The sequence below is a fragment of the Diadema antillarum genome, unplaced genomic scaffold, assembly GCF_040938485.1.
Source record: "Diadema antillarum isolate AM-2024a unplaced genomic scaffold, OU_Dant_1.0 seq00000783_RagTag, whole genome shotgun sequence".
Lineage (NCBI taxonomy): Eukaryota > Metazoa > Echinodermata > Echinoidea > Diadematoida > Diadematidae > Diadema > Diadema antillarum.
The window spans coordinates 453538-468619 of NW_027271671.1; positions in this window are offsets into that span (position 1 = coordinate 453538).

Sequence of the window (15082 nt, forward strand, 5' to 3'; positions counted from 1 at the left end):
GAGTACACAGACCCAGGGGGTGGGGTTCAGAGGAAAGAGTACACAGACCCAGGGGGTGGGGTTCAGAGGAAAGAGTACACAGACCCAGGGGGTGGGGTTCAGAGGAAAGAGTACACAGACCCAGGGGGTGGGGTTCAGAGGAAAGAGTACACAGACCCAGGGGGTGGGGTTCAGAGGAAAGAGTACACAGACCCAGGGGGTGGGGTTCAGAGGAAAGAGTACACAGACCCAGGGGGTGGGGTTCAGAGGAAAGAGTACACAGACCCAGGGGGTGGGGTTCAGAGGAAAGAGTACACAGACCCAGGGGGTGGGGTTCAGAGGAAAGAGTACACAGACCCAGGGGGTGGGGTTCAGAGGAAAGAGTACACAGACCCAGGGGGTGGGGTTCAGAGGAAAGAGTACACAGACCCAGGGGGTGGGGTTCAGAGGAAAGAGTACACAGACCCAGGGGGTGGGGTTCAGAGGAAAGAGTACACAGACCCAGGGGGTGGGGTTCAGAGGAAAGAGTACACAGACCCAGGGGGTGGGGTTCAGAGGAAAGAGTACACAGACCCAGGGGGTGGGGTTCAGAGGAAAGAGTACACAGACCCAGGGGGTGGGGTTCAGAGGAAAGAGTACACAGACCCAGGGGGTGGGGTTCAGAGGAAAGAGTACACAGACCCAGGGGGTGGGGTTCAGAGGAAAGAGTACACAGACCCAGGGGGTGGGGTTCAGAGGAAAGAGTACACAGACCCAGGGGGTGGGGTTCAGAGGAAAGAGTACACAGACCCAGGGGGTGGGGTTCAGAGGAAAGAGTACACAGACCCAGGGGGTGGGGTTCAGAGGAAAGAGTACACAGACCCAGGGGGTGGGGTTCAGAGGAAAGAGTACACAGACCCAGGGGGTGGGGTTCAGAGGAAAGAGTACACAGACCCAGGGGGTGGGGTTCAGAGGAAAGAGTACACAGACCCAGGGGGTGGGGTTCAGAGGAAAGAGTACACAGACCCAGGGGGTGGGGTTCAGAGGAAAGAGTACACAGACCCAGGGGGTGGGGTTCAGAGGAAAGAGTACACAGACCCAGGGGGTGGGGTTCAGAGGAAAGAGTACACAGACCCAGGGGGTGGGGTTCAGAGGAAAGAGTACACAGACCCAGGGGGTGGGGTTCAGAGGAAAGAGTACACAGACCCAGGGGGTGGGGTTCAGAGGAAAGAGTACACAGACCCAGGGGGTGGGGTTCAGAGGAAAGAGTACACAGACCCAGGGGGTGGGGTTCAGAGGAAAGAGTACACAGACCCAGGGGGTGGGGTTCAGAGGAAAGAGTACACAGACCCAGGGGGTGGGGTTCAGAGGAAAGAGTACACAGACCCAGGGGGTGGGGTTCAGAGGAAAGAGTACACAGACCCAGGGGGTGGGGTTCAGAGGAAAGAGTACACAGACCCAGGGGGTGGGGTTCAGAGGAAAGAGTACACAGACCCAGGGGGTGGGGTTCAGAGGAAAGAGTACACAGACCCAGGGGGTGGGGTTCAGAGGAAAGAGTACACAGACCCAGGGGGTGGGGTTCAGAGGAAAGAGTACACAGACCCAGGGGGTGGGGTTCAGAGGAAAGAGTACACAGACCCAGGGGGTGGGGTTCAGAGGAAAGAGTACACAGACCCAGGGGGTGGGGTTCAGAGGAAAGAGTACACAGACCCAGGGGGTGGGGTTCAGAGGAAAGAGTACACAGACCCAGGGGGTGGGGTTCAGAGGAAAGAGTACACAGACCCAGGGGGTGGGGTTCAGAGGAAAGAGTACACAGACCCAGGGGGTGGGGTTCAGAGGAAAGAGTACACAGACCCAGGGGGTGGGGTTCAGAGGAAAGAGTACACAGACCCAGGGGGTGGGGTTCAGAGGAAAGAGTACACAGACCCAGGGGGTGGGGTTCAGAGGAAAGAGTACACAGACCCAGGGGGTGGGGTTCAGAGGAAAGAGTACACAGACCCAGGGGGTGGGGTTCAGAGGAAAGAGTACACAGACCCAGGGGGTGGGGTTCAGAGGAAAGAGTACACAGACCCAGGGGGTGGGGTTCAGAGGAAAGAGTACACAGACCCAGGGGGTGGGGTTCAGAGGAAAGAGTACACAGACCCAGGGGGTGGGGTTCAGAGGAAAGAGTACACAGACCCAGGGGGTGGGGTTCAGAGGAAAGAGTACACAGACCCAGGGGGTGGGGTTCAGAGGAAAGAGTACACAGACCCAGGGGGTGGGGTTCAGAGGAAAGAGTACACAGACCCAGGGGGTGGGGTTCAGAGGAAAGAGTACACAGACCCAGGGGGTGGGGTTCAGAGGAAAGAGTACACAGACCCAGGGGGTGGGGTTCAGAGGAAAGAGTACACAGACCCAGGGGGTGGGGTTCAGAGGAAAGAGTACACAGACCCAGGGGGTGGGGTTCAGAGGAAAGAGTACACAGACCCAGGGGGTGGGGTTCAGAGGAAAGAGTACACAGACCCAGGGGGTGGGGTTCAGAGGAAAGAGTACACAGACCCAGGGGGTGGGGTTCAGAGGAAAGAGTACACAGACCCAGGGGGTGGGGTTCAGAGGAAAGAGTACACAGACCCAGGGGGTGGGGTTCAGAGGAAAGAGTACACAGACCCAGGGGGTGGGGTTCAGAGGAAAGAGTACACAGACCCAGGGGGTGGGGTTCAGAGGAAAGAGTACACAGACCCAGGGGGTGGGGTTCAGAGGAAAGAGTACACAGACCCAGGGGGTGGGGTTCAGAGGAAAGAGTACACAGACCCAGGGGGTGGGGTTCAGAGGAAAGAGTACACAGACCCAGGGGGTGGGGTTCAGAGGAAAGAGTACACAGACCCAGGGGGTGGGGTTCAGAGGAAAGAGTACACAGACCCAGGGGGTGGGGTTCAGAGGAAAGAGTACACAGACCCAGGGGGTGGGGTTCAGAGGAAAGAGTACACAGACCCAGGGGGTGGGGTTCAGAGGAAAGAGTACACAGACCCAGGGGGTGGGGTTCAGAGGAAAGAGTACACAGACCCAGGGGGTGGGGTTCAGAGGAAAGAGTACACAGACCCAGGGGGTGGGGTTCAGAGGAAAGAGTACACAGACCCAGGGGGTGGGGTTCGGAGGAAAGAGTACACAGACCCAGGGGGTGGGGTTCGGAGGAAAGAGTACACAGACCCAGGGGGTGGGGTTCGGAGGAAAGAGTACACAGACCCAGGGGGTGGGGTTCAGAGGAAAGAGTACACAGACCCAGGGGGTGGGGTTCGGAGGAAAGAGTACACAGACCCAGGGGGTGGGGTTCGGAGGAAAGAGTACACAGACCCAGGGGGTGGGGTTCGGAGGAAAGAGTACACAGACCCAGGGGGTGGGGTTCGGAGGAAAGAGTACACAGACCCAGGGGGTGGGGTTCGGAGGAAAGAGTACACAGACCCAGGGGGTGGGGTTCGGAGGAAAGAGTACACAGACCCAGGGGGTGGGGTTCGGAGGAAAGAGTACACAGACCCAGGGGGTGGGGTTCGGAGGAAAGAGTACACAGACCCAGGGGGTGGGGTTCGGAGGAAAGAGTACACAGACCCAGGGGGTGGGGTTCGGAGGAAAGAGTACACAGACCCAGGGGGTGGGGTTCGGAGGAAAGAGTACACAGACCCAGGGGGTGGGGTTCGGAGGAAAGAGTACACAGACCCAGGGGGTGGGGTTCGGAGGAAAGAGTACACAGACCCAGGGGGTGGGGTTCGGAGGAAAGAGTACACAGACCCAGGGGGTGGGGTTCGGAGGAAAGAGTACACAGACCCAGGGGGTGGGGTTCGGAGGAAAGAGTACACAGACCCAGGGGGTGGGGTTCGGAGGAAAGAGTACACAGACCCAGGGGGTGGGGTTCGGAGGAAAGAGTACACAGACCCAGGGGGTGGGGTTCGGAGGAAAGAGTACACAGACCCAGGGGGTGGGGTTCGGAGGAAAGAGTACACAGACCCAGGGGGTGGGGTTCGGAGGAAAGAGTACACAGACCCAGGGGGTGGGGTTCGGAGGAAAGAGTACACAGACCCAGGGGGTGGGGTTCGGAGGAAAGAGTACACAGACCCAGGGGGTGGGGTTCGGAGGAAAGAGTACACAGACCCAGGGGGTGGGGTTCGGAGGAAAGAGTACACAGACCCAGGGGGTGGGGTTCGGAGGAAAGAGTACACAGACCCAGGGGGTGGGGTTCGGAGGAAAGAGTACACAGACCCAGGGGGTGGGGTTCGGAGGAAAGAGTACACAGACCCAGGGGGTGGGGTTCGGAGGAAAGAGTACACAGACCCAGGGGGTGGGGTTCGGAGGAAAGAGTACACAGACCCAGGGGGTGGGGTTCGGAGGAAAGAGTACACAGACCCAGGGGGTGGGGTTCGGAGGAAAGAGTACACAGACCCAGGGGGTGGGGTTCGGAGGAAAGAGTACACAGACCCAGGGGGTGGGGTTCGGAGGAAAGAGTACACAGACCCAGGGGGTGGGGTTCGGAGGAAAGAGTACACAGACCCAGGGGGTGGGGTTCGGAGGAAAGAGTACACAGACCCAGGGGGTGGGGTTCGGAGGAAAGAGTACACAGACCCAGGGGGTGGGGTTCGGAGGAAAGAGTACACAGACCCAGGGGGTGGGGTTCGGAGGAAAGAGTACACAGACCCAGGGGGTGGGGTTCGGAGGAAAGAGTACACAGACCCAGGGGGTGGGGTTCGGAGGAAAGAGTACACAGACCCAGGGGGTGGGGTTCGGAGGAAAGAGTACACAGACCCAGGGGGTGGGGTTCGGAGGAAAGAGTACACAGACCCAGGGGGTGGGGTTCGGAGGAAAGAGTACACAGACCCAGGGGGTGGGGTTCGGAGGAAAGAGTACACAGACCCAGGGGGTGGGGTTCGGAGGAAAGAGTACACAGACCCAGGGGGTGGGGTTCGGAGGAAAGAGTACACAGACCCAGGGGGTGGGGTTCGGAGGAAAGAGTACACAGACCCAGGGGGTGGGGTTCGGAGGAAAGAGTACACAGACCCAGGGGGTGGGGTTCGGAGGAAAGAGTACACAGACCCAGGGGGTGGGGTTCGGAGGAAAGAGTACACAGACCCAGGGGGTGGGGTTCGGAGGAAAGAGTACACAGACCCAGGGGGTGGGGTTCGGAGGAAAGAGTACACAGACCCAGGGGGTGGGGTTCGGAGGAAAGAGTACACAGACCCAGGGGGTGGGGTTCGGAGGAAAGAGTACACAGACCCAGGGGGTGGGGTTCGGAGGAAAGAGTACACAGACCCAGGGGGTGGGGTTCGGAGGAAAGAGTACACAGACCCAGGGGGTGGGGTTCGGAGGAAAGAGTACACAGACCCAGGGGGTGGGGTTCGGAGGAAAGAGTACACAGACCCAGGGGGTGGGGTTCGGAGGAAAGAGTACACAGACCCAGGGGGTGGGGTTCGGAGGAAAGAGTACACAGACCCAGGGGGTGGGGTTCGGAGGAAAGAGTACACAGACCCAGGGGGTGGGGTTCGGAGGAAAGAGTACACAGACCCAGGGGGTGGGGTTCGGAGGAAAGAGTACACAGACCCAGGGGGTGGGGTTCGGAGGAAAGAGTACACAGACCCAGGGGGTGGGGTTCGGAGGAAAGAGTACACAGACCCAGGGGGTGGGGTTCGGAGGAAAGAGTACACAGACCCAGGGGGTGGGGTTCGGAGGAAAGAGTACACAGACCCAGGGGGTGGGGTTCGGAGGAAAGAGTACACAGACCCAGGGGGTGGGGTTCGGAGGAAAGAGTACACAGACCCAGGGGGTGGGGTTCGGAGGAAAGAGTACACAGACCCAGGGGGTGGGGTTCGGAGGAAAGAGTACACAGACCCAGGGGGTGGGGTTCGGAGGAAAGAGTACACAGACCCAGGGGGTGGGGTTCGGAGGAAAGAGTACACAGACCCAGGGGGTGGGGTTCGGAGGAAAGAGTACACAGACCCAGGGGGTGGGGTTCGGAGGAAAGAGTACACAGACCCAGGGGGTGGGGTTCGGAGGAAAGAGTACACAGACCCAGGGGGTGGGGTTCGGAGGAAAGAGTACACAGACCCAGGGGGTGGGGTTCGGAGGAAAGAGTACACAGACCCAGGGGGTGGGGTTCGGAGGAAAGAGTACACAGACCCAGGGGGTGGGGTTCGGAGGAAAGAGTACACAGACCCAGGGGGTGGGGTTCGGAGGAAAGAGTACACAGACCCAGGGGGTGGGGTTCGGAGGAAAGAGTACACAGACCCAGGGGGTGGGGTTCGGAGGAAAGAGTACACAGACCCAGGGGGTGGGGTTCGGAGGAAAGAGTACACAGACCCAGGGGGTGGGGTTCGGAGGAAAGAGTACACAGACCCAGGGGGTGGGGTTCGGAGGAAAGAGTACACAGACCCAGGGGGTGGGGTTCGGAGGAAAGAGTACACAGACCCAGGGGGTGGGGTTCGGAGGAAAGAGTACACAGACCCAGGGGGTGGGGTTCGGAGGAAAGAGTACACAGACCCAGGGGGTGGGGTTCGGAGGAAAGAGTACACAGACCCAGGGGGTGGGGTTCGGAGGAAAGAGTACACAGACCCAGGGGGTGGGGTTCGGAGGAAAGAGTACACAGACCCAGGGGGTGGGGTTCGGAGGAAAGAGTACACAGACCCAGGGGGTGGGGTTCGGAGGAAAGAGTACACAGACCCAGGGGGTGGGGTTCGGAGGAAAGAGTACACAGACCCAGGGGGTGGGGTTCGGAGGAAAGAGTACACAGACCCAGGGGGTGGGGTTCGGAGGAAAGAGTACACAGACCCAGGGGGTGGGGTTCGGAGGAAAGAGTACACAGACCCAGGGGGTGGGGTTCGGAGGAAAGAGTACACAGACCCAGGGGGTGGGGTTCGGAGGAAAGAGTACACAGACCCAGGGGGTGGGGTTCGGAGGAAAGAGTACACAGACCCAGGGGGTGGGGTTCGGAGGAAAGAGTACACAGACCCAGGGGGTGGGGTTCGGAGGAAAGAGTACACAGACCCAGGGGGTGGGGTTCGGAGGAAAGAGTACACAGACCCAGGGGGTGGGGTTCGGAGGAAAGAGTACACAGACCCAGGGGGTGGGGTTCGGAGGAAAGAGTACACAGACCCAGGGGGTGGGGTTCGGAGGAAAGAGTACACAGACCCAGGGGGTGGGGTTCGGAGGAAAGAGTACACAGACCCAGGGGGTGGGGTTCGGAGGAAAGAGTACACAGACCCAGGGGGTGGGGTTCGGAGGAAAGAGTACACAGACCCAGGGGGTGGGGTTCGGAGGAAAGAGTACACAGACCCAGGGGTGGGGTTCGGAGGAAAGAGTACACAGACCCAGGGGGTGGGGTTCGGAGGAAAGAGTACACAGACCCAGGGGGTGGGGTTCGGAGGAAAGAGTACACAGACCCAGGGGGTGGGGTTCGGAGGAAAGAGTACACAGACCCAGGGGGTGGGGTTCGGAGGAAAGAGTACACAGACCCAGGGGGTGGGGTTCGGAGGAAAGAGTACACAGACCCAGGGGGTGGGGTTCGGAGGAAAGAGTACACAGACCCAGGGGGTGGGGTTCGGAGGAAAGAGTACACAGACCCAGGGGGTGGGGTTCGGAGGAAAGAGTACACAGACCCAGGGGGTGGGGTTCGGAGGAAAGAGTACACAGACCCAGGGGGTGGGGTTCGGAGGAAAGAGTACACAGACCCAGGGGGTGGGGTTCGGAGGAAAGAGTACACAGACCCAGGGGGTGGGGTTCGGAGGAAAGAGTACACAGACCCAGGGGGTGGGGTTCGGAGGAAAGAGTACACAGACCCAGGGGGTGGGGTTCGGAGGAAAGAGTACACAGACCCAGGGGGTGGGGTTCGGAGGAAAGAGTACACAGACCCAGGGGGTGGGGTTCGGAGGAAAGAGTACACAGACCCAGGGGGTGGGGTTCGGAGGAAAGAGTACACAGACCCAGGGGGTGGGGTTCGGAGGAAAGAGTACACAGACCCAGGGGGTGGGGTTCGGAGGAAAGAGTACACAGACCCAGGGGGTGGGGTTCGGAGGAAAGAGTACACAGACCCAGGGGGTGGGGTTCGGAGGAAAGAGTACACAGACCCAGGGGGTGGGGTTCGGAGGAAAGAGTACACAGACCCAGGGGGTGGGGTTCGGAGGAAAGAGTACACAGACCCAGGGGGTGGGGTTCGGAGGAAAGAGTACACAGACCCAGGGGGTGGGGTTCGGAGGAAAGAGTACACAGACCCAGGGGGTGGGGTTCGGAGGAAAGAGTACACAGACCCAGGGGGTGGGGTTCAGAGGACAAGAGTACACAGACCCAGGGGGTGGGGTTCAGAGGAAAGAGTACACAGACCCAGGGGGTGGGGTTCAGAGGAAAGAGTACACAGACCCAGGGGGTGGGGTTCAGAGGAAAGAGTACACAGACCCAGGGGGTTTCAGAGGAAAGAGTACACAGACCCAGGGGGTGGGGTTCAGAGGAAAGAGTACACAGACCCAGGGGGTGGGGTTCAGAGGAAAGAGTACACAGACCCAGGGGGTGGGGTTTTTTTTTTTGGGGGGGGGGCACTTTTTCTTGCACTTGCGAAGGACGCAGGGAGTCGGGTGCAGAGCTAGAGTGTGCCACGCCCCGATATTACCTTAATGCAACCTTATGACGTCATTTATGTGAAGTGAGTTAAGCTCCTGACGTCATTATGAATATCAAAATTAGTGACGTCATTTATTACCCCTTTCACTCATCAATACGTCCTAATACATTGTTTGTTTTTTATTTCATTCCTCATCAATTTTTGTCATTTCTTTGATTGCTTTAATTGAGTGAAATCAAGAATTTTGAGAAACACAATATCTACTACATTATATATGGAAATAAAAGAATATCTATTACGTGTATAACAACTACAACAAGGCATTGATACCACAATGATATTTTTAAAAAGCCAATAACAATAACAACTAAAACCTAAAGCCCCGCTTGATAACAGAAAATGTGATGGAAGGATAAGAAAGAGAAGGAATAAATGACACAAATTGAGATTAGAAGGAAAAGAAGAGATGAAGAGGGGAGCGGATATCGAACAGAAGGATTTAACATTTCAAACATATCATTGTGATATTCTATTCCTAAATTGTCTCTTAAATCAAATGATAGACTGTCGATGTGTCAAATAAGTTGCATATAAATTTGTTTAGTTTTATCTGTTGTTGTGAAGAAACATTAATGGAAGTATATGTACTAATATACAAAGGCATAGGTAATGTGATTTTGATTGTTTCAGTACAGCAATTGTGTTTGTAGTTTGTGGGGACATATTTTATGACCAACTGCGCTCAGGAGTTTGCATTTCAGAACCTGTTAATCGATCGACACCTTCCTTTCACGTGTTTGCAGTGCTGTGATTAGTGGAAAGTTAACATTTTACTTCACTCGACAACCCATATTCTGGGTATCGGAGTCCAATGTCAAGTCATATTTCACGTTATCAATTCAATAATGCAAAAAGAGTTGCAAGTAACTTTGAAAATATGGAATTATACAAAATGACTATAATAAAGTAAATGAGAGTGAAATACGATTGATGAAAAGAACAAAGAAAATGTACAGAAATATAAAAAGTACAGAACTATTAATACACGATACAGGGAACCAAAAAAAAGAGGAAAATATGACGTTGGGGGGGGGGGGGAGAGAAACATAAGGGAGGGGGACAGTGAGAAGGACCCAAAACTGATGACATGAGCACAGCTGTACAAATTTAGAATGAAAGAAATACGAGTCACGTATAGTTAAGAAAAACAAAAAGGGAAAATAAAAAACCCAAAGTCGTGCGAAAATATATGCATATGATAAGTGACCAAAGAATGAAGGAAAATGGAGACGAGAGAGAGAGAGAGGAAGACAAATGAAGAGAAAGAGAGGGAGAGTGAAAAGACACGTTACAGATAAAGAAGTCACAGTCTGTAAAAAGACTTATGCAGTAACGAAAGGGACAATAGTCATCTAAACATGTGTCATTGTAATATAACTACAAAACTTGGTTTAACTAGAAATGACTGCCCTCTTTTCACAATAAATAATTGATCCACCTTCATTTCGGGTATTTCCTGTGATATCATATTCAGTATTTCTTTCGATGTTCACTATAGGAGGCTGCAATGAAAAGGTAATGAAAAATTCTTAGGAAAGTATAGTGAATATCTTGAGGGACCCCCAACACCCCCTTCATCAATGTTTTTGTTGGTTGAGATCTGGCAAACGACGGCATTCTGCAAAATGCAAGACAAACCGATATCTGAATTCTTTCATTCCATTTGCGTAGCTGAACTACCCGAGGCTGCCCGTGAGGTTGCCCCCTTTTGCCTTTCATGGGCTACCAGCAAGGCCTGCCTGTCCGTTATCTGATAATTTTGTTTCCACTGTTTTCACGTGGAGTACTACTGTCATTGAGTAATTTGAGGGAGGTTAGGGGTCAGCAGGAGTTTGTCGGAATTGTTTCTGTGATGAGCGGGTGTTTTGGTGGAGTCTTGGGCTTTCAAATAGGCCATGGGGTGAGCCGGTTTTTCGCTTGTTTCGTTCCGACAACTGCGGCACTAAAATTTCTCAACAGCTACGTGAGTAGTATATGAGGTACCTTTTCAAGAGGTCCAGGAGCAGGAACAGGAAAAGTAAACAATAGAATATGAAATATGAATATTTGCATTGTTCTTAAACAAAGAGAATATGATATTAACGATCACATGATTAATCAGATTTGTATAATTAGGGTATTACTCGATAACATTCTATTGTTTACTGATGAGTCTATTGTCTTAGATCACGCTCATAAACAATATTCTTTTGTTTTAACGGCATGCTATTTGTTCGCAAGATGATGGTTAATAGTTCTAGCAATATGCTATTGTTTCAACGATGAGTTTATTGTTTAAGATCATGCTCATGAATATTCTTTTGTTTTACGATACACCACTGTCGACAACGTGCTACAATGGTTGATTGTTTTAGCATTATCCTATTGTTTTAACGAAGATGATGGTCGATTGTTTAAGCAATATCCTATTGTTTTATTGATATGTCTGTGTGTTGTTGTTTTTTTATTACGCTCATAAAGATTCTTCTGTTTTAACAGTATGTTATATTAGGTAACACGATACTTCATTGCTTTAGTTATATATCATTGTTTAAATATGTAATCTATCTCAGCGTGATCCTTATAGACATTCTGCTTTAATGAGACCCCGTAGTTTTTAGCAAACCCGGCTGTGCTGTGACGTGTTGACGATGTCCATTGTTCATAGCCGTGACAGTATCGGACAGGCTTGGATAAGATGGTGAATTCGATGGAAGTATATTGCACCATCGTGTGAAAGAGAACAAGGTAAACTGTATCTTCTCAACAGGTGTGAGACAATGTCCATTGTTATCATGTCATAGCCGTGACAGCATCGGACACGCTTGGATAAGATGGTGAATTCGATGGAATTATTGCACCATCGTATGAAAGAGAACAGGACAAATTGTATATTCTCAACGGGTGTGAGGTATTGATCTGTATAATTCGATAAAGATGTGAATGATGTGAAAAGCTGACAGGTCAAGTTTCGGATGCCTTAGTCTATCCGTATGAGACTATAATATGCTTCGCCGTATGTTTGGTCTATAGCTATTGCGTTACCATGCAGTTCAAGTGATCGTTTACCCCTCCCTATTGTAGAGTCTATTGAAAGATCCTAGCCATGTTATATTATGTTGTCTGCATCTATACCAAAGTAAGGAAACGAGGACAGTATCCTCATACGTACACGAATAAAATTAATAGGGGATATAAAATGAAGGGGACAGTGAAGTAGGCTGAGCGAGCTTTATGCAAGTTTTCATTTATTCAATTAGCCAACTACCAGTGGCATTCTGTATATTACACTATCAGTAGCCTATATGGCATTACTATAACAACGCATACAGTCGATATAACGTATATAACGGCATCGCCTTCTTAAAGGGATAGTACAGTATTGGTGGAGATGAGAATTGGGCTTTTAACTTTTTGCGAGATACCAAGAAAACACTTATTATACAATACAGAGCATCTGACCATTTTAAGAATTCAAAGTTTATTTGATGAAAAGCGGCTTTGGAATGACTGAAACATCCAAAAACAAAGTAAAACAAAGCAATCGTGACAAAGTGTGGGACCCATACTTTAGTGGAATTGCTCTTTTTTGATATCTCAGCCATTTCAAAACCAATTTTCATCAAATAAACGTTGAATTCCTCATAGAATTACATGCTCTTTCATATTTCATCAGAGGTTTGTGATTATCTCACCATAAAATGTTAGAAACCTGAAATTAGGTCTCAACCAAAACTGTACGATCCCTTTAAGATAACTACAATTTATTGTTTTCTCTCTTTGCTCATTGTTTTGCGCCAATTTTCATGAAGAGGATAAAAGTAGTTCAGTTTAAGTAATACTGACAATTGGTAGTGAGCCTGTCAATTTTGGCCTTCTATACGATTATATTATCAGGAAGTAATATCAAAGTATTCCTTTACTTTTCAAGTTATACCTATTTAGATCTATTATACTATGAGTGTGAGTATCATTTGTGTGCACTTTCTAATTGATAAATAACATCTATAAACATAATCGAATAAATTATACGAAGTTTGTTTAATTATTTCACTAGGGCCTATAGGCTGTGTATGTTTCCTTTTTTTCCAATGATCATCATAGTGATTAAAACAACAAACAAACAAACAAATCCGTCCACCCAGTAAAGAAAATCGAAGTGATAAACCCATTGCTTTTTTAATGTGAGAAAAGTTGCATTTGTTTTTACGCGGACGTGATTTCCTCTAGTCCGTACTAGTACAATTCAAAGCTGAAAAGTGCGATCGTTATACGGTTGCTACTACACATACATGTTTCATATTCTCCATCCAGACACTTCATTTTTGCTACAACGTTATACGAAACCGTCATTCACATGCGCACAAATTTCGAAATCATTGACTGGATGAGATGTCTGTGTGCGCATGCGCTGGCCGTCAATTCAGTGTAGCTCTCCCAGGTTCCTCCCGACCGAGTCACATTAAGTCACCAATTCGAACAGAAAGGGACTATTTGCTGAACCAAACCTTGCACGAACCCTGTTGTCAATACTTCAACTTTACTTGTAAGTCTTCAAATTGAAGAATTTTTCGATGTTAGGTTGACATTTGTCCGCGATACTATACTCTGTCATGATCCTGAATGCTACAATCCGCAGCCCCATTACGCTATGCGTATTGGGCTGCTGGTCGGGGAACCTAAAATATGGATTTTTGCAAAAACTAGAGGATATTTCGAGGAGAACTTTTTACAGCATATTTAGGATGTACAAAACATCACATTTCCGCATTCAGAAAGTAGTGCCAGTGTTGCTGGAACGAAACCCATTTTTTAAGCCTCTTTTTCATTTTCACCCCATGGCCTAAAATGGACGAACTGTGATAGATAGGAGACAAATTTGCGGTGATTTATGGTTTGGAAAGTTGTCGGGTTGGGACGGTATTGTAATACAGTGAAACTGCACTAAAGATCCCACGTTTGCTTGTTTTTAATCACCATCATTATCATCTCAACGACAACATTATCGCCACCTTCATTATCAGCTTCACCATCATAATCATTGTCATTTTTACAGTCATTGCCACAGACGGGTCATTATCATCATCACCTGGGATCACTATCTTGGGATTTAACAGTCTTTGGATTTATGACGTAATAGCTGATGATGTTTGATATAGATTATGTTATCAAATGAGCCGTTATACCTCCGCTTCCTTTTCCATTCTTATTTTTCTTACTTTTCTCTACCGTTACTCTCCCTTCATATTTTTTTCCCTGGCAAATTGACGTATAATTACAATATATTTGTTATCTTGTATAACCTCAGTATTGTAAAGTGATTATGTGCAATACAAATGGTGGAATGTAGAAAGAAATGTAGATGATGATATAATCGATCACTGTTATTGTTTTTGTATGTGTTAATTTGCTTGTTGTGTCGTATTTTAGGGCGAGTTTCAGTTTCAGTTTATCGCGGGCTGACATGGGGGGGGGGGAGGTGAGACTGGGAACATAGCAATAGGGAAGGTTTCTGGAGTTTTGAACATCATGCCAATTGAGTCGGGTTTATGACACGTTTTTATACGATTGTTCTTTTCAGTTTACTTTGCATGCATGTTCAGTTATCTATTATTTATCATGTACTATTTCGTGTTCTCTCTCTCTCTCTCTCTCTCTCTCTCTCTCTCTCTGTGTGTATATATATATATATATATATATATATATATATATATATATATATATTGTATTTGTTGTGCTTCGTATTTATATATGTTAAAATCCCGCACTAAATTTACTGTAATTCTTTTTTTATCATTATTATTGAACGATTAAAATGAAATGAATTGAATTGAAGTGAATTGATTATATCTTCAAGAAACAGTTGGGATTTGTGATTAGCACAACGGAATTTGCATGAAAATCTCCTTGCGAAACATTTAAGTGCTTGAGGTATTTCTTAAAATGAAGCTCCTGGTTGAAAATTCGATAGTGCAAACATTGGGGACTAAAATTTCTTCTACATCTATGCGCCACTCTTCCTTATAAATGTAATTCAATCTGCCGCTAACTATAAACATTTGCTTCTGCTAGAGTGAGATTGTGATGCATGATTGTTCCACCTTTCCGTGAGACCTGGGTTGTCAATAATCTACATTTGTTTTATATTTTTGGGTGTTATTTTTCTGATGTGTGTATTTGTAATCAAATTAGGTCGTTTTTACCTAAGGTAACGATTTGTCTTTGAGTTTGCACTAATTAAGATTTCAGGGTGTCATTTTCCGATATTTGTAATCGATTTAGGTCAGTTTCACAGAGGATAACGTTGGGTCTTGGGCTTTGAATTAATTACGCTAGTATTTCGGGGTGTCATTTCCCGAAATTTATAATCGATATAATACAGTGTATGTGGTTTTCTCATGGGATAGCGCTGTGTCTTGCAGTTTGCGTCGAGTTTGCATTAATTAGTATTTCGGTATGTCATTTTGTAATCGATATGTCAATTTGTAATCGATATTACTTGGTTTTCATATAGGA